The sequence below is a fragment of the Cheilinus undulatus genome, linkage group 19 (genome assembly GCF_018320785.1).
Source record: "Cheilinus undulatus linkage group 19, ASM1832078v1, whole genome shotgun sequence".
Taxonomy (NCBI): domain Eukaryota; kingdom Metazoa; phylum Chordata; class Actinopteri; order Labriformes; family Labridae; genus Cheilinus; species Cheilinus undulatus.
Genome location: NC_054883.1, coordinates 36,974,153 through 36,996,252, shown reverse-complemented (window position 1 = coordinate 36,996,252; position 22,100 = coordinate 36,974,153). Strand labels below are relative to the sequence as shown.

The 22,100-nt window shown below is 39.9% G+C and overlaps 1 protein-coding gene across 2 annotated transcripts in view; it reads right to left on the bottom strand.

Annotated features, from left to right (window-relative positions):
• The window catches only part of LOC121527507 (cadherin-18), a 435,713-nt gene that overhangs the window by 248,581 nt on the left and 165,032 nt on the right, over nucleotides 1-22,100 (bottom strand). For both annotated transcript variants that reach the window (XM_041814503.1, XM_041814504.1), the window contains exon 4: nucleotides 12,346-12,447. The gene's annotated coding sequence lies outside the window, so the exon portion shown is untranslated. The remainder of the gene's footprint in view (nucleotides 1-12,345; nucleotides 12,448-22,100) is intronic.

Below are 22,100 nucleotides of genomic sequence, written 5' to 3'. Positions count from 1 at the left end.
AACATCCTTGAACCTCCACCATGTTTGACTGTAGGTACTGTGTTCTTTTCTTTGTAGGCCTCATTCCGTTTTCTGTAAACAGTAGAATGACGTGCTTTTCCAAAAAGGTCTACCTTAGTCTCATCTGTCCACAAACTGTTCTCCCAGAAGGATTGAGGCTTACTCAGGTACATTTTTGCAAACTCCAGTCTGGCTTTTTTGTGTCTCTTTGTCAGCAGTGGGGTTATCCTCAGTCTCCTGCCATAGCGCTTCATCTCATTCAGATGACCACGTATGGTCCCAGCTGACACTTTTGCACCCTGAGTCTGCAGGACAGCCTGAATTTGTGTGGAAATTGACTGAGGATGTTTATCCACCATTCCAGCAATCCTGCGTTGCATTCTTTTGTAATTTTTCTCTTCTATCCACGTCCAGGGAGATTAGCCACAGTTCCATGGATTATAGACTTCTTGATTATATTACGCACAGTGGACAAAGGGATTTCAAGATCTCTGGAGATGGTCTTGTAACCTTGAGATCATTCATACTTTTCCACAATTCTCAGCTCTTCTTTCTCTTCTTCATGCTTGGTGTGACACACAGGCACACAACACAAAGGTTGAGTCAACTTTTATACATTCTAACCAGCTTCGAGCATCACATGGTTGAAATAAAATGATTTACCCACAGTTCTGAAAGGGTGCAAACAATTTTGTCCAGCTCATTTTTAAGTTTTGTATAAAATTATGTCAATTTTGGCTTTTTTCTTCTTTTTTTTTTTTTGTGCTGTTCCAATGCACATAAATGAAATAAACGTGGATACCAAAAACATTTATAATTGCAACAATTTCTGGGAGAAATGGTGTATTTCCTGAAAACATTCCATAGGTGCTAATACTTTCGTCCATGACTGTATGAGTAAAAGTTTTGCACCTTGATTTTCTCTGCCGCACTCTGAACCTACTGTATTATAATGTAAAGTATCACTATGACCAGATTTCTACAGGTGAAAAGACACCGCTTCTTCCTGGGACCGTGTAAACAACCTTCTTGTAATGTCATGTAAAACATGCAACTGTCACTGTGGTGTCATTTTCACTCTAACTGAAAGGTCACAGTGTTTTTTTCCTGTAAAAGGGTATCCCAAACCCTCACCTATTGATTTCTAGGAAAAAATACACCAGTTTCAGCTATACTCTGTGTCTGACAAGCCTGAAATATAGCTGTGGATGAATTATTTAACATTTCACATGCTGAGGTATACACCATTAGACATGCAGTGTTGTGAGAAACGTGTCTATGCAACCTGCACATGGACCTCCTGCTTTCTTGAACTCGTGCTTATAGAAGAGAGAATAATGGTTCATTTGCAGCCACACAAATTACAACAGGATCTCACTAAGTATACATGTTTGGCAGGTTAATGTTGGATACTCTCCACCGCTGTGTGCTCCGCCTCTAGCAGTGCCCCGAGGATCTGCATCCTCTCATGCATACAGGACTCATTTATAGGCACACAGCAACCAATCAGGAGTGACCAAATCAGTTTTCTTTACCACCGTGAGTAAAAAAAGTAACAGAGAATGGATGTGCTAAGCTGGGAAAATAACTAAATGTGATATTTTATGACAACATAGCATTCAACGGATTTTTGGGAAGTGTTTTGCAGCACCTTCATTTTGAATGTGCTGGCTGTACTTTACTGGATTAGCCAAGAACAGAGACAGCATCTGTTGTTGAGGCTGTGGAGCTGCATGGTTTTTAAATTTAATGTTGAAGACCATTCTTAAAAATAGCTCAACATGAATGTGATGTTTACTCAGAGCTCTTTGTTTCTAGTCTGTTTTTTAAAAATAATGATTCTGTTTATAATATTTGCAAGACATTTGAGATTGCGAGCAGGGGCATAGCTAGGGATTTTGGGTCCCAGAGAAAATATTACCCAGGCCCCCCTTAACTGGCTGGCCAAGCAACAAATGTTGCTTCATTTTTACAAATATTCATATGCAATTTAATGTATTTTTGACCATAATTTCCCCATTTATGAGCATTTTTTATTACTATGGTTAAATTGAATTTACTTGCATTATTTCGCAGCGTTGGATTATAACATTTGGACATTTTTAAGGGAGGAGTTATTTATTTTTTATTATTTATTTTACTCTATTTAATACAAATTTAATTTATTTAGTTACTTTTGAGTCAATAATGACACTAATTACTAAGCAAAAATAGATAAAATCATTCTTTAATTGCAGGCTCCCGAAGGGGCCCCACCCCATGGTGGTACCCCCCCCCATGCTACGCCCCTGATTGCGAGTAAAGCCAGCCTAATGGGTACCAGCAGAGATGAAATTATTGATGATATTGCTGTATTAAGACCTGATAAAATAAAATATTCATAACAGGAGGAATAAAACATCTTTGCCTTAAACAGTAATCCAGTAAACCCAGTCCACGATTCGATACATCTTTGCTATGTCTTATTGTCACTGCACAGAGACAAACATGTCTGTCAAACCAGATAGGACAGAGACAGTATAATTTATGCATATTTTTTTCATGAAAATGGGAAATCATTTGAAAACATTATTTGTTTTTCGGGAGGCATCTAGCCACCCTCTCTCAGTATCTCATGACCCCAAAGGAGGCCCTAACCCCCAGGTTAAGAAACACTGCTCTAGCATAACACTACTGTTAGATGATATTGCTGTATGGTCTACAGCAACATTTAAAAGTCAAAAACCTGACTTAAAAGTTTGATGAAGCAGAGCAAACTGTCTACTTACAGGAAAAAAGACCCCTGATTAAGCAAAATGGTATCCAGCATGGTACTGTGATAGGATGCCACCTGTTCAACAAGTGCAGTTGTGAAATTTCCTGCTCCTTGATATTCCACAGTCAACTGTCAGTGGTATTATAACAAAGTGGAAACGATGGGGAACGACAGCAACTCAGTGATGAAGTGGTAGGCCACGTAAAATGAGGAGCGGGGTCAGCAGATGCTGAGGTGCATAGTGTGCAGAGGTCACCAACTTTCTGCAGAGTCAATCGCTACAGACCTCCAAACTTCATGTGGCCTTCAGATTAGCTCAAGAACAGTGCGTAGAGAGCTTCATGGAATGGGTTTCCAAGGCCGAGCAGCTGCATCCAAGCCATACATCACCAAGTGCAATGCAAAGTGTCCGATGCAGTGGTGGAAAGCACACCGCCACTGGACTCTGGAGCAGTGGAGACGCGTTCTCTGGAGAGACGAATCGCGCTTCTCTATCTGGCAATGGACAAGTCTGGGTTTGGCGGTTGCCAGGAGAACGGTACTTGTCTGACTACATTGTGCCAAGTGTAAAGTTTGGTGGAGGGGGGATTATGGTGTGGGCTTGTTTTTCAGGAGCTGGGCTTGGCCCCTTAGTTCCAGTGAAAGGAACTCTGAATGCTCCAGTATTAAAAGAGATTTTGGACAATTCCATGCTCCCAACTTTGTGGGAACAATTTGGGGATGACCCCTTGCTGTTCCAACATGACTGTGCACCAGTGGACAAAGCAAGGTCCATAGAGACATGGATGAGAGAGTTTGGTGTGGATGAACTTGACTGGCCTGCACAGAGTCCTGACCTCAACCTGATAGAACACCTTTGGGATGAATTAGAGCGAGACTGAGAGCCAGGCTTTCTTGTCCAACATCAGTGTGTGACCTCACAAATGTGCTTCTGGAAGAATGGTCAACAATTCCCATAAACACACTCCTAAACCATGTGGAAAGCCTTCCCAGAAGAGTTGAAGCTGTTATAGCTGCAAAGGGTGGACCGACATCATATGAAAGCCTATGGATTACGAATGGGATGTCACTTAAGTTCACATGCGAGTGAAGGCAGGTGAGCGAATACTTTTGGCAATATACTGTATGTTAGAATAGCCATACTGCAAAATATAAATAATAGCAATAAATGCTTAAAAATAGCTGATAATAAAATAAAAATAATAGTAACTGCAAATTATGCATGTATCTTGAGAAAGTGGCCTCGACTGAACGATAGATGAATTCAACTGAAATTCAACAATTAACTCAGTGACTCTTCGGACTGTAATGTCGACTTTTACTTCCCATTCCTTTGGAAAAAGCCTTAATGGCACATAAACCTACTGCAAGTAAATCCCAGTATTTACCTGGTGGTTGTTTTTCTTCAAATTAATGACAAATTATTGCCTTTACTCCTAATGAATGTGTATTTACACTTTTGGACATTCAGGGCTGAGTAGAGGCCTTTTTACAGACAGAGGATCTCATTTAGCATTATAAAGAGCTTTACATCGCCATTTCATCAAATATTGTGGACTTAGTCTTTTTAAACCATACCCCTCTCCAAAAAACAAACTGATTTGGCCTCAGCTACTTGAAAAGTTGTTGACATGGTTCTGCATATATTAAACTGATGATGGAATGACTGAAAAACTCAGAAAGTCATCTTCTAAGGAAATCCCAGCCTGAGAAAACCCTATTAAACACTCAAATCATCCATTTAATTAAACTTTTACACAGGTAAGACCCTGTATAGGTAATCTGTCAGTGCTAAATAAAACACCTCCCCTATTTAAACCCTTGTATTAATAGTATTTTTGTTTATTATTGTCATTTCATGGCTGCCTCGGACTCACTTTGCCCTTTGAATCATTGATGCGATCAATACTGAGTCCGAGCGCTGCAGCTGAGGATGAAATCTAAGTCGAAACTTTAATATCAGGGCAGGCACACTGACCACAAGGCATTGAATCATCTGTAAGAATAGCTGGATGAGAGACTGCATGGCGGATGATGGCGAGCATGTGATGCATCGAAAAGAAGGTTGCAAGAGAAGTTAAGGCGGGAAACATGGAATCATTTTATCTTATGGGTCAGGACCCCTGAAGGACAGCCAATAAAAGTGCACGTCTATGACTAAGTGAATAGACATCGTTGAAAAGCACATGTGCAGGAGAAGACAACGAACTCAATACTCTCTGTACTGCAATGCTCTGCAGCTTCCTTGTTTCTCATCCTGATGCTGCACTTCTTTACAGAAGCACAGAGCGCTACCACTGAGTGAGGTACAAAAGCACATTTTAACATAACAAGCCATCTACACATCCTTGCTCTGAGCTGGGGAAGATGTGGGTTAGATTTTAAACTCTAAATCAGAGTAATGCCATGAACTCAGAACTGTTGAGTGATGACTCAGTGTAGTGTGGTACTTCACATGGTTTTAACAACATGTACTTAAATGTCTGTGCAGTCATGAGAGCTGTGTAAACCCAGAGAAAGACTTGGGTGATTCACACTCAAAACTGTGAGGAAAAACACTGGAAAAAGTGTGACTACACTGCCAAGGGTTTAGTCTGTGGAGTGAATTGCCCTTTGCGTACTCTGGATAATGCATTTTGCTTGAACGACTTCAATGATGTATCCTAATGGATGTAAAGCAACCAAAACCAGCTCAGCTGCACCTCACTGCACTCTCACTGTACTATCTAGACATCCAGCAAGCAGTGCAGTGTGAAGCAGCTTGTTGGTTGTGTTTAGATTGGTGAGGAACAAGGAAAGAGGGAGACGACAATGCATCAGGAGTGTCTGACAGGAAAATATCTTTGATTTTCTTTCAATTTTCTTACTCACAGAACTTGTGCATGAATAATATTGACTCCATATTTGCAATGTATGTTTGAAACCTGTACCAGCCCAGTAGCAAAGCTATTAGGCTTAAAGCTGTCAAAGGCTTCTCAACATAAATTACAACAATTGCGTATGTCTGCTCTCAAAATAAAAGTACTAGATGCCACACTAGTTATAAGGAGGGTCTGATGTTCACAGAGCAGAGAATTAAAGATTCAGTGGATGGAGTTTTGACAGGGACAATGCCGTGTCTGATGCTTGCATGCTGTTTGGACACAGTATAACCCCCATTTTGCACATACAACAGCTGCACCGTGATCCATCCACATAGCACACTGCAGAGCAAACCAGTCCCTCTCTAGTCAATTGGAGCATTTCCACTGCCTTTGCAGATGCGCTGCTCCCTTTAGTTGTAGATGCGCATCTGGTCTCTTTTCAGTGCTAGCCGCTGCCAAACCATGCCAATCCACCTAAAGCAGATCGATCCAGCTGGAAAAATGTTCATCCTGTTAACCTTGAAATACAACAGAATGCACAGACTCCTTACCATAAATCATCCCTGTATCAACATTAAGTCTCAACAGCACAAGCAAAAGGTGAACAGGAAGTCAGCGGGTCACAGGGCTTCTAAGGTCCTGTTTATACGACGACGTTTTCGAGTGAAAGCACAAAAGTTTTATAGCGTTTTGGCTGTCCGTTTACACTACAATGGCATGTTGGTGCCTGAAAACAAAACTTTCTGGAAACGGGCTGTCTCCGTCTCCGTGTAAACAGGGAAAACGACACTTTCTGAAAACACAAATGCGCACTACGGCTGCAGTCAGCTGTCAGCTGTCAAGTACGAGTGTCACAGCACTCTGAACCAAGCCATGGCAGCTCGAGCCGAGCCGTCTGATGTAGTTTAATACTTGTCATGTCACAGACAGCTGGGTTTAGAAAAAGGGGTGCATTATTCTTGTTTAGAGGGCTATCAGTGCAAGTTTCTTTAGATAAAGTCGTGCTTTTAATTTTGGAAATGATTACTTTTACCTTTTTTATTGATCATCATGATAATCACCGTCATCATCGTCGTAGTGAGGCAGAGAAATTTCACGGCTCATATTAACACACACAAAAAAAGCTTTGCTAGATTTAATGTTATAATGTAGATATCCGCTGAGATTAATTAAATACCAATGGACAAATTCAGCTCTTACAGCCTTTAACTCCTCGTGGACTTTCTCATAAAGCGCGGCACTGCACATGAGCGCAGCTGGAGCCCTTTTTCAGTATGATATTTATATTTTTCTATATATCTGCTTCTCGGAAATGATTTAGACTTTATCTTTTTTTCTTTAGATTTTGATAACTAGCTTCAGCCCGTAGACTCCCATCTCCTCCTCCACTGGCTACATATCAATGTACAGCTGATGGAGGAGACAGGATTAAAGCTTCCGTGTTAAGGTTAAAAAAGAAAGTTAATCACTTCCAAGAAGCAGATAAAATTGAAAAAGGGGAAGTAGAAATATTATTCTGAAAAGGCTATTATTCTTTTGCTGCGCTAAAAGCAGGAAGCGCTGCGCTTTCGGGGTAAAATCCACGAGAACTCAGAGGCTTCAGGAGAAAAATTTGTCCCTGGAAAATCAAACAGTCTTAACAGGATTTTGTTATAATAAGACTGGTCCTGCAATGCATTTTTGTGTTTATATGTGCCGTAAAATTTCGCTGCTGCGCTACGATGGTGATGAGGAGGAGGATTTAGTGATGAATTACTCTCATACGCACGTGTATGATAAAAATGTTACAAATGTTATCAAAAACACATGAAAAACACTGTCCTCGTTGTAGAGACAGTTTTATTGTGCAGTAAATCACCTTACTGAGGTGATTTCTGTTTCCTGCATTCTTGTGTAGATGGAGATTGTTGTCAAAATGTTGCCGTGTAAAAAACACAGATTTTTACATGAAACCACACATCCTTTGGAGGAACATAAACCTCCAAACTCCCCAATGTTCTAATTCATGGAGGCAGCAATAAAATCATGGAATCATGTTGGAATGAATGACAGATGAACCCCCCAAAAAAGGCAAAATAATCTGCTGTTGATATACTATTCCAGCATGACTTTGTGGTTCATTAAGGAACACTTTTGTCATACATTTTACCATTTTATTGCTGAATGGATAAACGGTTTTACTACAGCCCATGCTGAAAATAGACCTGCAGCGTATCTCCAGCAAAGCACAGCGGAGTGGCGCTTCAGGGACGCGCTGGTGTCGGACTGGAGCGTGGGCAGTGGAACTGCCCATGCAGCTATTTAAAATCAAAATGAAGGCTACTGCATGGGGTAAAGCAGAAGTCAGTCTATGTACAGTCTCTTTGCATTGATCCTGATATTTGGATGGTGGTTGTTTGCATCTAAATCCTATCCCATATTCTGTAACTTTTGTCCTGAAGACCCTGAAACTGTCATCCGACATCTTTAAGACTTTCAGTGGGGAGAAAGAATGATTTCAGGGTTCTTGGTGAGAAAAGCTTCAGTTATATTTATGGATGGACTTTGTGGAAAGTCATGGGTCAAAAGGTTTCACTCTCTAGCAGACAGCGTTTGCCACAGGCTGTCTGCAGTTCAGCTTCACTGGGCTATCTTATGTTTTAACCCTTAACCCTATTTGATAGATATATAAGCTCAGAGGATAAGATGTTTTAAAGCATAAAAGAACTTTTATACAGTTCATGAAACACTGTTTAACGCAACAAATATGAGGGACAAAGGGGTGGCTTTTAGAAAATGATGAGATTTATTCAGTACTGCTGTGCTGTATTAAGCCAATCATGACAATAAAACATGACTGTCTACCTCTTAGGATGGAGAAATGCAGAAAATAGTGCTTTCTATTACGTGTAACAAAAGGGGTGCTTGTGGAAAGGACATCCCTTGATAAATAAGCACTCTGAAGCTTTTAGTGGGTGTTGTGTACCATTAAAAAATGAAGGTAATACTTAAGGACAGTTGGGTTGCAATAATTTTTCAGAATTGCCGGGTATAGGGAGATTGCAACATTCAAGGGACCAATTAGAATAATGTCTCTTTTACCACTGAAGTCCCAGTCAGTCTCTATTTCATTTTGTGTCCCAGACACAGCAACAAACCTATACAATGTCTACAGGCCCGAGGATCATTTTCAGCATCTCTTTAAACCCTTTCAGATGGTTAAACACTGATAGTTCAAAGGCAGCACTGGCGTAGATACAAGTAACATTTTGCTGTTGGATTGAAGAGCTTCTCTCATTATGCTGAGTCAAGACAGTTTGATAAAACGTAAAGTGACAGGTGCGTTTTTCGACAGCGACATCACCTAAAAGGGATTCTCTGCAGATGAGACGAGCAGGAAAGAAGCCCCGAGCCAAAACTAAAGTGTTCTGTGGAAATCGACACTGTCAGAAGTCATTCACATAAAGAGGAGTTATTGTGGAGACACCTGCATCACTCAAATTGTCTTTCAAACCAAAGACGGCAGACAGGTAATGCTGATAGAAAATGATCTTTCAGAGCCTTAAACACAGAATTCCTCTTAGCAGAGTGGAATTTAGCAGCTCTGTATGAAAGGAAGTTTAAATTTGAATGATGACTTGGTCTCCCATGATCATGACAGCAAGATGACCAAGATTTAACCAATACCATGACATATGCTGCGTTGTACTCACTTTGTCCATTGGCTCTTCGCAGATGATGTCAGACAGCAGTAGAGAACTCCCCTCGGGGGGCAAGTAGTGATTTCTGCATGAAGAAATGCTACCAAAAAGGCCATGTTCGAGCTGGTTATGACTATGTCAAGCAGTCAAAGTTGAAAAATGTAAACATTCTTCATACATAAGCTACTTTTGTCTCCCAAAAGTAGTGAAAAATTCAAGAAAATGAATAAAAAAGGAGAAAAAATACAAAGAGAAAAAGCAGCAGGCAGGAATTTAAAAAGCCTTTGTCTAAAGCCTGGTGAGCATTTTCCTCATGTATGGGACGTTTTCTGGATGTCAGGAGTTGGACATGAAATAATACAAAATAAAGTGCAAATAAATCTGTTTCATGGTTGTGGTTGCCTCTTATAGTAGCAAAACAGTATCTAATTATTTGAAATTTGTGCAAAAGTGGTCTATTGAGTAATGAGGATCTCAGGATCAGTCAAAGGAATTGTGATAATGCCTTTTGCCCTAATAAAACAGCACTTGTTTTAGTTTTTAAGAACACCTATTTTTAAGCAAAGAAACAGCAAAAAAATAAAGCTACTTAAAGAACACAACAGGAAAAAGATGTCCCATATTACCGTGCCTTTAGAAATTATAAATTTACCCATATATGGACAAAGATAACATACTGTTGACAATTTGTGATGTCCTGGTAGTGTTCATAGTAGCAAAAAGTAATGTTATGTTGTCATTCTGTAAAGTCAGCTACTGTTAGATCCCGGGAAAATACTCCTTGTAAAAGAGGTTTTTCTGTCCATCTCTATGTCTAAAGCAGTGGCCCAACCTTTTTTCCTGTGGGCACACCTACTCATATCTAAAAAAAGCGAAGCCCCTCATAAGCCACTTGGAAAAATTAAACATCAATTTTCTGGATCTGTTAATTTTCAAAAACTCCAAATTCTCAGGTTACAAAAATCATCCGAATGCCACTGGTTTAACTGATAATTATCTTATTATTGTTGCTTACATTTATTGTGTATTGTTGTGAGTTTGAGCACACGTGTTGTTGAAACTGTATTTCTACCATTCTTGGTCAGGCCTTCCTTGATTTCAATGGGACTAGCTTAATGAAGGTTAAATAAAATAAAAATCCTTAGCCATCAAGAAATAATTTCTTTTTACTTTTAAAGTTGTTAATGTAGACCAAAACGTAGACCTTTTGAGACTATAAAGGTAAAACCAATATTTTTAGTGTGGTTTCTTATAAATGTTTTACTCTCACTGTTGCAAAAATGACAATTTTCAAAACTTTTTTTTTTTTTTTGTTTCTAGTGTCAAAAGTTAAGACTTTCTAAACTTTGAAATTTCAAGTTTACCATGTAAATTTCAAACCTTTTAAACTCTGACATTCTGAGTTTGATTTCTCATAAATATGACTTCATATCTAAAATATTTTATTTTTTTCCATCTTTTAGGTTGGCTAAATATATTATGTTTCTTATCATGGTTGCAAGAAAATATGTACATCTAATTTCAACAACGTCAGAGCAGAAACCACCTCCCAACCTTAAGCCTGTTTTATGCTTGATGCATGCACGAGGTCGCGAGTGTCCGTGCATTGAACGTGATGTCAAATATTAAGACCTCCCCCCTTCGCAGGGGGTCCCGTGTGGCCAATTTTCATCTGGTTGCGCACATCATCTACAATTCTACAGACGCAGACACGGCAGATGTCAAAATGGCTGATTTTGTAGGAGCTTTTGGTGACAGAAGTCAGAAAATATTACACCTGTATGATTCTTCTTTCTAGAATGCAAAGAGTCACAGCAAAAGTCTCTCTGACAATATTACAGGGCAAGAATGAGTAGATGAATGGTTTATAAAAGGTCGAATGTGGTGCAGCAGGTCATGGAACCTGTGGGAAGACATACGAAAGTACCGGAAATGTACTTCCACATCTGTCTCTCGCATTGGCCCTACAAGAATGTTGTACTCCCCCTCGTCCTTCCTCTCTAAATTAAGTGGCTGCACGGACAATCTCCTCTCTCTTTTATGCTGTAACAACAGTCATCACAGCAGCTCCTCTTCATGGTTCTCCGTGATGTAAACAACTCTTGAAGATTAATAATTTTTAAAGACAGTGCCCCCTAGCTTTAACAGCGAAGAGGAAGCCAATGATAGGTATAAATGCACCAGACGTTTCCACATCATAATTCTGCATCAGTGTTTGTCTGTGCAGCCGTCCACGCAGAAAGCATAACCGAGCCTTTAGAGCGACTGTTCTAAAGAGCACAAACTATCTTAGCTCCTGCTTTGGTTACTCAGACAAAATAGGAAATCGTTTTAAAGCTGGTAAGGAGGATGATTCACCTGACTCTCTTGACTAGAGATTCACCAAACAGACTGAATAAGGTACCCCAGTCAGTCAAGTTCACACACAACAGCTCTACTGAAAAGATCTGGGCTTTTTGAATAAGGCCAGAGAAAGATAAAGTGGCTTGGATATAAGAACTGTTTCTATTTTAGGCCAAAGCAATCGATAGAAACATATAATGTGTGTTATCAGAATAATGTTGCTACAGCTCATAACCTTCCTTATGAAATGCCCTTAAATGCCAACTATGGCCTAAGCTTAAACTTTTGCCCATCTGTCCATTTTCTACACCGCTTATCCCGTTGAGGGTCATCGGGGGGGCTGGAGCCTATCCCGGCTGTCATTGGGCAAGAAGCAGAGACCCTTGACTGGTCTGGTCTGACCTTTGACTGGCAGCCCTGTGATTGACTGGTCGCCAGTCGTTCACAGGGCTGACATATAGACAGACAACTAGGAACGCTCACATTCACACCTAGGGCCAATTCAGAATCATCAATTAACCCCACATATGCACGGGGAGGACATGGAAACTCTGCACAGAAAGGCCCTGACCGGAAAGCGAACCAGGGACCTTCTTGCTGTGAGGCAGCAGCGCTAACCCCTGCGCGGTCGTGCAGCCCACTCAACCTTTTGTGTACAATATTATGGCGTTATTATTTCACATCATATGTGGAAATAAAATACCTTTGTCGTTCATCAGAAGCAGTAGCGTTGTCCCCGTGCCTCCTGTCACTCACTGAGGTTTAAATTTCTTCTGTCTTTATCCAAACCATCATGTAAGAGACTCTGTGGATGAAAACACATGTATGAGTTCAGCTGATCTTTAAACTTCTCACTCTGGTACCTATACTTGTACTATTCAGTCATTCTTGGACACATGTTGAAGCCTCTTAATGAGACCTGCCTTTATTAAAATGCATTACTTTATTTAATTTGAATGTGCTTTTATTTAAAGTAGTAACCATACAGGGTAAACAGCAGCTCTTAAAATGCCCTTTTTGGCCTTTCAGCCACTCAACTCACAAACATCATATGCAATCTACTCCATTTGCACACACTTGAGTACACTAATGGCTCCTAAGCTTCAAAATGAAAACAGAATCCAAACTTTCACTCTCTTGACCTGCAAACCAAGTCCTTGCAGAACCCCAAACCCTTGCTAAACCTGGAATGATTTTAGTTATTTGGAGGCACCAGGGGAAGATGTGGCCCAAAAACATAAAGCTTCATACTTTAAATCAGGGGTGTCAAACTCAAGGCCTGGGGGCCAAATCCGGCTCGTGGTACAGTTATACCCGGCCCCCCAGATCATTTGATATTTTTATTATAACTGGCCCACCAGTATGAGGTCTGCAGATTTCCTTCAGTATAAAAATGTAAACTTAACCTTGATGATTTATAACATCCTTGCTGAGTCATTAAAATTAGAAAAAGTAAACGGTAAAAATAAAATATATATATATTTCATATTTTAACCTTTACATGTCATAACTTTTACTTTTTATCTCATATTTTAACCTTTAAGATTCATGATTTTACATTGAATCCTAGTTTGACCTTTTAAAGTCAGGATTTTGACTTTTATTTTATGTTTTGACCTTTTTCAACAACTAATTTTGACTTTTATCTTGTTTTTTCCCCTTAAAACTCGTGATTTTTAGTAGTGTTCACATTTTGACTTTCAAGTCATTAATTTGAAATTTTATCTAATATTTTGACATTTTAAACTCGTGATTTGAATATTTATCTCACATTTTGATTGTTAATTATCATGATTTTGAATTTTATCTCAGTTTTGCTGACCATTTCTACTCCTAACTTTGACTTTAATATCATTTTTTTTTCCTTTAAACTCATGATTTTGACTTTTTTTTTTTTTTTATCATATTTTGACTTAAAAATCATGGTTTTAGGTTTCTATCTCATACTTTGCCTTTTAAAAACAATATTTTGACTTTAAATGTCATGTTTTTACCTTTAAAACTTGTAAGTTTGACTTTTTATCTCAGATTTTAAGTTTTTAACTTATCATGTCAACCTTTTAATCTCAAGATCATTTAGGTTGACAGTCAGTGGTTGAATACTGACCCAGTTAGGCCCTCAGGTTAGACCCAAATTCAGAATCTGGCCCCTGCTGTGATTGAGTTTGACACTTCTGCTTTAAATGATTGCACAAGCAACTTATTCCTCCTTTTATGGAATTTTTAGTAATCTCAAAGGTTAAAGTGGCAATATCAGATCATTTGCACACAATTTGGCCCTTTGGCATTGACATTAAAATGGTGCAGCAGTAAACTCGTTGACAACCCTTAAACACATACAGTGGCCTTGATAGGATGAATGTGTAGATAGCCTTGTTTTTAAGAGTCCAACATTCCATTCTCGAGAAAAATTCTTGATGCAAGAAGGCATAAAGTTTACTTTGTGATATTTTCTGTGCACTAGATAGCTTGGTCTTAATCATCAGTGTCACTACTAGATAAAGAATTCTTCTGTCCTTCAGTCATGGCTGCTTCAGCACAAAACTTTGTCTCTCCCTTTGAGAGTATGAGGCTCCATAATCTCGGAGCAACACGATGCTCTTCCACTGAGAAGTGAGGCTGTTCACAAATGTTTCAGGCGTCTTGATCTGTATGCGGCTCTTGTTTCAGCTTCTCGTCTCCCACACAGTGTGTTCCTCAGGAGGGAACTCTCATTATGTTCTATAACACCAAAGATCGCTCTAAATTCATGGAACACGCCTCACATACTGACAAGCAGAACCTGTTGTTTGGCCAGCACCTCCGCTGTGACCTAGTGGAGCTCCCTGGATGAGGCGAGGACCAGCGTGCTAGCAGGTGAACTGGGTTTAAATAGATGGCTTTGTTGAGAGAGAGAGAGAGGGCTGTGATTGTTGTCTGATTGATGAGAATCATTAATTCAATCAAAAGGGTTTCAGCTGATTGTACTGCCGGGGTGTATGAATTCCGAAGATGTTCATGATTATCAGGACATTCAGTGAAATTCAGTATCCATAAAAATGTGGTCCTCAGATCAAGGACATTTATGACTTTGTCAACTTTTGCATGTAATTTACAGACACCCTGATTTATTGACTGTAATGAAAAACAAAAGGTTAAATGTAGACTCGATAAGACCCTAGAGAGGACAGACTGTGTCAGCTCTGTTCACAGAGCCAGGTAGAAACAGAAACACATCACAAATATGAACACATCAGAAGAGAATTCATTCATCAAACAAAGGGTTCCTCACTTTCATTCACTACAGGCTGAACATAAAACGACATACATGTGAGGAGAACACAGAATCATCTGTATAGGTGCTGCTAAATACATTCGATCCTGCCATAGTCTGAGGGACAACCAATCAGTTTCTTCCCAACAAACACACTGATTTTATTTTTCAATTTTCTTTTTTTGATTCTGTTTTTTTTTTAGTCTTACTGTTTTATCAAACTAGTCAGATTTTTTTTATTATTTTATTTTATTTATTTTATTATGCATTGACTATTTGTGGAATTATTTAATATGCAAATTTATATCATGTGTAAATATCTAATGCATTTTTCCTTTTTACATTGCTTTGGTAACTGATCTGTTCATGCCAATAAAGCAAATTAAAATTGAAATTGAAATAGACTCCATCAAAGACGTGTTACTTGTCCTATCAGGTGCCACAAATGTTCCGTATTTAGGCCCCATTTGCTCTGGATGTGTTTTGCCAAGGACCTCTGAAAATTGCAAAAATTGCAGAGATTGCTGGTCTATTTTATCCATGTGCAAAACAGCCACGTCTGTAATGTGCATAGATAAATTTGCAGGGCAAATTACCAATTACATTTCAGCAAAATAAAGGTCCTTTAACTGTAATAACGTAGCCAATACGATGCAAATTTACAGTACCTATAAAAAGAGTCACCCCCTTGGATGTTTTACCCTTTTGTTGGTTTATGGTCAAATTATTATTATAATATTTATATTATATAATTAGGCTTTTTTGACTAAATAAATTAAAAAAAAACCCTCTCTATTGTCAAAGTGAACACAGATTTATGCAATGTAATGTCAATTGATTAAAAATATGTAAGGTAAAATAAATGGCTGCGTAAATATTCACCCCCTTCAAGCCAGTAGTTAGTAGATGCACCATTGGCTGCAATCACAGCACTGAGTCTGTGCGGATAGATCTCAGTCAGACTGAGACTGCTCAACCTCTGTCAGGTTGCACAATGATCCGGTGTGAACAGCCCTTTTTAAGTTCAGAAACAAATTATCTTTTGGGTAAATAAATCATGGGTTGAAAAAAATCTTACATTTTCAAATTTCAAAGCCAAAGTGGTGGCGACCCTTCAATTCCCAGCCCACAGACATTAGGGACAGCACAATTACAAACCCAAACAAACAGTAATTCTGCCAGAACACACAATTCAGTCAGGCACTTTAACAGGCATCTGAGATAGATGTAGTCAACCATATATATTAGGTTTTAACCTAGTCTTGTTTTTTGTAAATTCTTTGGTCAAAAATGCCAAAATTATATTGGCCATGACTGATTTATAAAATCAACAAAAGAGTAAAAGGGGTTGAATAATTTTTTTTATGGGCACTGTACACCCAAATTGGACCTAAACTTGACCACATGTTCAGTGCATGCTCTACAGCACAGTTGTCAAACTCAAGGCCCGGGGGCCAAATCCGGCCCACGGAACAATTATATCCGTCCCTTGAGATCTTATCATATTTGCATTCTAACTGGCCCACCAGTATGAGGTCTACAGATTTCCTCCAGTATAAAAATGTAAACTTCAACTTGATAATTAAAAAAAAACCTTGTTAAGCTAAAAATCTGAAAAAGTAAAGAGTAAGAAAGATTTCTTAAAAAGTCACAAATGTGGGGGGAAAATTAATTTGTGTTTTATTTCATATTTTCAATTTTGCATCTCAAACTTTTCATTTTTACTTTTTTGAATTTCCAAATGATTTATCATCAGTGCTTTTTTCATTTTTTGTTAATGGTGAAAATGAGGTTGACAGTTATGGTTAAATGTTGACCCAGTTAGGCCCTCAGGTTAGACCTGAATCCAGAATCCAGCCCCTGCTGTGACTGAGTTTGACACCCCTGCTCTACAGCATCCTTGATCTGGAAGTAGATGAGCCTAAATGCATAGCAGAAGTCATTTTCAGTGTTCAACATACAACTAGTTTAATGCTTGCTAAATTGTATACAGGGTCAACAGGAAGAAGGCCCATAAGACTCTATAAAGCACATGTTACCAACAAAGGTGGACATGCTTCTGTCAGTAAATCAGTTCTTCTCCTGTGCTTTTATACCTAATGCTAAACAAGCCATAGCTGCAGCTCAGCTTTAGTATGCATGTACATATAGTGACTGGCCAAATTTGGGGTGTGCTTCCAAAATCACCGGAGGTCCCAGGTTAAATGAATCCCATGTGAGTGGGGCTTCCGGCAGCATCTTTTGATTATCTCTTTAAGTACTGTGAGTCAATGAAAGACAGTAATTTGCTGAACTCTAATGTGTCTCTCTGCCAAGTCTCTGCAGGAATTAATGGCTTTATGATACAGTGAACCCCTCAAGACACAAAGTCACAGGGAGAAACAAATGAGAATAATGTTCCCTGCCCTGCATTGCTCTGATCTATGGTGATAAATGTGAAACGAACTTCATGTCAAATTAATGTCTGTAAGTCTCAAGTAGAATTTTAAAAAATGCTTGCAATTATGAGTAAATCCTGATATTCCTTTAAGAACTCATTTTAAGTGTTGCTATATTGTCGAAGAGGAGACCTGGTTGTTTCAGTCATGTGGCAAAGACACACAAATACCATGTTCATGGTGTTTCATTCTGATAAAACCAAGCAAACAACACTTCTCCCCTCCATGCTTGTGCAAAAATCATTATCTAATGAGAGCAATGTTTGGGGAGGCTGGAAATAGCTCACTGAATATTTTAAACCCGGCCGCTCACACAGCTATTTACTAACAGCTAGTTTCAGTGCAGTTCAAGGGAAAAAAAAATAAACAGTTGGGTGGGAGGTACTGAGGAGAGGGTGGGAGTCAAGGCGTGTCACTTTTCGGCCTTGCATGTGGTTGATTTCCTGAGTGCTAATCTTTGCGAGACAGATCTGGGATTAGGGAATCAGGAGCGTATAACCAGGTAATCCTGCTTGTGTGTCTCACCGGCAGAGGTCAAGCATGTCAGCGTCTGCTGCTAAATATGGCCTCCAGCCGACGTGCTGCAGAATGGCAGCGAGAATCCGACGGGATAAGCCTCTCACACCACCGAAGCAAGCAGTGTTTGTAAGTCAATCCACTCACACTAGCCAAGCTGGTTGGTCCACCGGTAGATTTATTTATATCCTCAAGCTGTTTGAACTTTAGAGTTAGGTCATGTGTGGAGCAGAGGCTCCTTTCACACCTAATGATATGATAAGGATACCAGCTGGTTATAAGCTTACTTAGTGATAGAATTATGGAAGAAGAACCATGGCAATCACACAAACCACAAGAACCTTTACTAACCTTGGCAGGCATGAGTCACTTGGCATCCAAGCAGATCTTAGCTGCATGTATGTCAAGTATCATAACAGTAAATCTAACCTTTATAAAAGAAATAGGTTTTTGACAAGTGAGTTTTTACACTAATAACAGCATGTTTTAACCTGCTAAATCATCAAAAACAGCAGGTTGATCAAGAATGTGTGCAACAATTTGTGCAAATATGACACTGCTAGTACATTTTACTTCTGCAACAGCTGACACTCATATCCTGGCTTTACACCTGGCAACTTTTTAAGCAACTTCAAAGTTACAGACAGATTTCCAAAGTCAGAATAAAATCATCAGACTCTGCTAGGGTTGGGAGCACTTCTGGGTCATGGTTGTTTGGTGTAGACGGTCATAAAACTCGATTCCAGCTGCTTTAAATCTGTCTTTCTTCCATCCTCATCTTATTTTAAAGTCCAAAATGTTGCTTTAGGGGGCTGCATGGCGGTACAGGGATTAATGCTGTTGCCTAACAGCAAGAAGGTTGCTGGTTTGCTTCCAGGTCAGGACCTCTCTGTGCAGAGTTTGCATGTTCTCCCCTTAGACTAAGCAACAAGAGTCTTGTCCCATCTTGGCTGACAGTCTGACCCCCACCATTAATAAGCTTGGGTCTTTTGAAGGTGTAATTATGAGTTGTTCGTTGGTAGGTAGAAGGGGGAGGTAGAGTGTCAGCCCAGTCCAGCAGGGGTAAGTGCTAGGCACCTCACCCAAGCTCTGCTTCTCCTACCCTCTTGCTTAGCCTGGATCTGTTGCAAATGCTGTTTGACCATCATGTAGCGTAGGTAAGAAAGAGATGTGTTGGCATGGTGGGCAGTAAGAGCCGGCCCGGGGGGGGTGGCTCTGGGATGCTAAAGATCACTGTCCAGCCCTCTGAAGGTGTCTTGGGTCTACAACAATAGACAAGCCTAGTGAAGTGCTGGCTTCCTGCTGCCCATCCAACAGCATGGTTGACTTGTGGAGACAAATAGTAAAGATTTGACTGGGCTTATGGACTTTTTCGCTGGACACTCATGGACACTCATGTTTCAGGAAAGCCCCAGTATCTTGTGTGCACGGATGTACAGTCTTGATGTGAAGCCAAAATCAGGAGACAAAAAAATGAGTGCAAGGCTGGATTTGGAGCTTCATAGGGGCTAGCATTAACCTGACATGCCAGATGGATTTTGTTGTAGTTATTCACATTATTATTACATTTATTCATTATTTGTTCGGGGAGAATTTAAGGATTAATTTTGATACAGCTAATGTTATCATATAGAGTAATTCATTATTGATTGGGGCTTTTGTTTTGATATATTTGGTTGTTTGGCACAAGGTGATGTCTGTATTATGGGCAGGTAGGATAGGATGGGCGTGCACCGGGGAAGGTGAATGGTTTTTTACCAGGAAGGCATGAGTCAAAGACACCTGGAGAATGCCAATTGTTTGTGAGGAACCTTTGTGAATAAACGCCTCAAAAGTTGTAGTTTTTGCATGGACATTGAAATTTTTGATCCTGCGTAAGATCTACTATCCCCGGGCCACAGTGGTCGGTTTGATTTTTGAGTTTTGAAATTGTTTGTTAATAGACAAGAACAAATCGCCACTACAGATTTGTTTCACACATCCATCTGGAAAACTTTCAATACTAAGCATTTGAGAAAGGGCAGAGGCTCTGAAAAAAACTCAGAGTGTGATTGGATGAACCTTCTGTCTGTCACATCTTTGTGGGCCAATCAGAGCAACAAACACGGGACATAGCTGCTACCAAGCTGCGCCTGCGCCCCTACCGACTAGGCTAAACTGTTCAGATGGGAGCTGTGCAGGATAGATTCACCAGTGAGAAACATGGAAGCGGGCGTCTCCATCTGCTTTTAGGCTAGCATTGTTCCAAAAAGGTTCCTGGATCAAATCCCCCTTTGGGATAGGGCCTTTCTATGATGACTTTGCATGTTCACCCCATTCAAACCAAAGACATGCTCATTAGGTTAAACGGTGACTAAATTGGCAGTGTGAGCATGGCTGGTTATTTGTCTCAGTATGTCAGCTCTGTGATTGAATGGCGTCTAGTCCAGGCTGTACCCTACCTCTCACCCAATTGGATTGCTTCAGCCCCCGTGACCCCAAATGGGATAAGTGGTGTAGATAATGGGAGGATAGGATGTTAGTTTGGATTAACGGGGGGTGAATTGGTTAAGGCGTGTTTGTGTTTTAATGTGACAAAGCCAAGACTGTTTATAGGATAACCATTACTATTAAGGGAGTGATCAGTGCTGCTAGTTGGGATGACAGAAAATGTCCGCTTGGTGTGGATCAAATATAGAAAGCCTTAATGTTTCATTTAGACACACAAGGATTGCACATTTGAAAATAGCTTTTTGACACTGAAGCCTGAAAAGGCAAAGATGATTCTACACTGGGAGTTAGATCATCATATTTTGAAGTTAAAGGAACAGACGAAGCTGCTACTTTGAGTTTTGAAAGTGCCAATAACTGTAAAGCAAAGGATTTTTAATTAGTAATGCTTTAATTACATTTTCTGCAATATTACACAGCTAAGTTTAATCAACAACCATGGAATCTGCAGGCAAATTGTTATATGCCTTGGTGCTGCAGGGACTGGGACCAGTCAGGATGTGATGGTCAACAGGAGCAGGTGCATCTTTAGCTTTGTTGCTGCTAGCAACCATGACAGCATCATAAACAGCTGCATCTGCTATTCTCACCAGGGATTCTTGACTCAGACCCTGCACTGGCAATTTGTTGTTCTTCACTGCTGTTGCTGTTTTTGTTTTGGTTTTGTTTTTTTTTCTACCCAAGCTGTGTATAGTTGTCAAAGCATGTCAGAAAGTCTTCTCTTAGGGAAGCAAAGGTCAGTTAAAATAGCATTTAACCTTTTTGGCTAAACCACTTGGGGTTCTTCAACCCTCCTGAACCGAGAGCAAAGAGAAAGAGCACTTATTGCATTCTCCACTCCAAACCTTTACATTTACAGTTCAGCCTTTGGGAATTCCATAAATCCCAACATAAGTGCTTGACTCACAAGGGCTGTAAACATTTAATAACATGTAATCAATGCCGGAGTTTATGAGGTCAAACAGCTCTGTCTCCCCACTGGACTGCTCCTTTAAACACTGGTTCCAATAAAACTCAGGGTCGCACTTCACAGCCCCAAAGATCAAGGGTCCACATCTTATCCATGAGGTTGAAGTCTCACCCTTTCTCCCCCCTTTTTCTTCACAAAATTAAGACCTGGACACAAAGATGTGGCGCCCACTACACAGAGCGTCCAGATCAAGATTGTTGAAATACAGTATCTCGGTTGTGAACTCCCATGCTGGTTGCCTTTACACCCCACCCAATCAATACTGCCCACCCATAACATCCCTGCAGCGTGGTGATGCACCACAGATACTGGGCAGCATTATGACCTGAGGAGGCAGAGGCCCTCACCTCCAAGGTTAATATAGAAGCTGAAGTAAATCCTTCTATCTAGCCTCCAGTCACAGCTCTGGGAAAAGCTGAACTCTCTCAGCGCTCACTCACAAATCTTCAAAGCTCTACATGTGAACCTTTTCAATCTGAAATGACAAGTGATGATATTATTCTGGTGGTATTGAAAATTATATTTCAGTGTGGTTGGAGTCCCTTAACCCTCTGGTCTTTATTTGGTATGAAATGAGAGTTTCATATATAGGTGTTATGCTAACATACTTATATATTGATGCACCACAATCTAGGGCAGTGGTTCTCAACTGGTGGGTCCGGACCCAAAAGTGGGTCGCGAAGCTCTTTTTGGTGGGTCACAAATGTGTGCCAGGAAAAAAGTGACAAAAACTCTATCTATGAAAGCCTTAAATGGACCTACAGTAATTTCATACATGATTTTTTAAAATT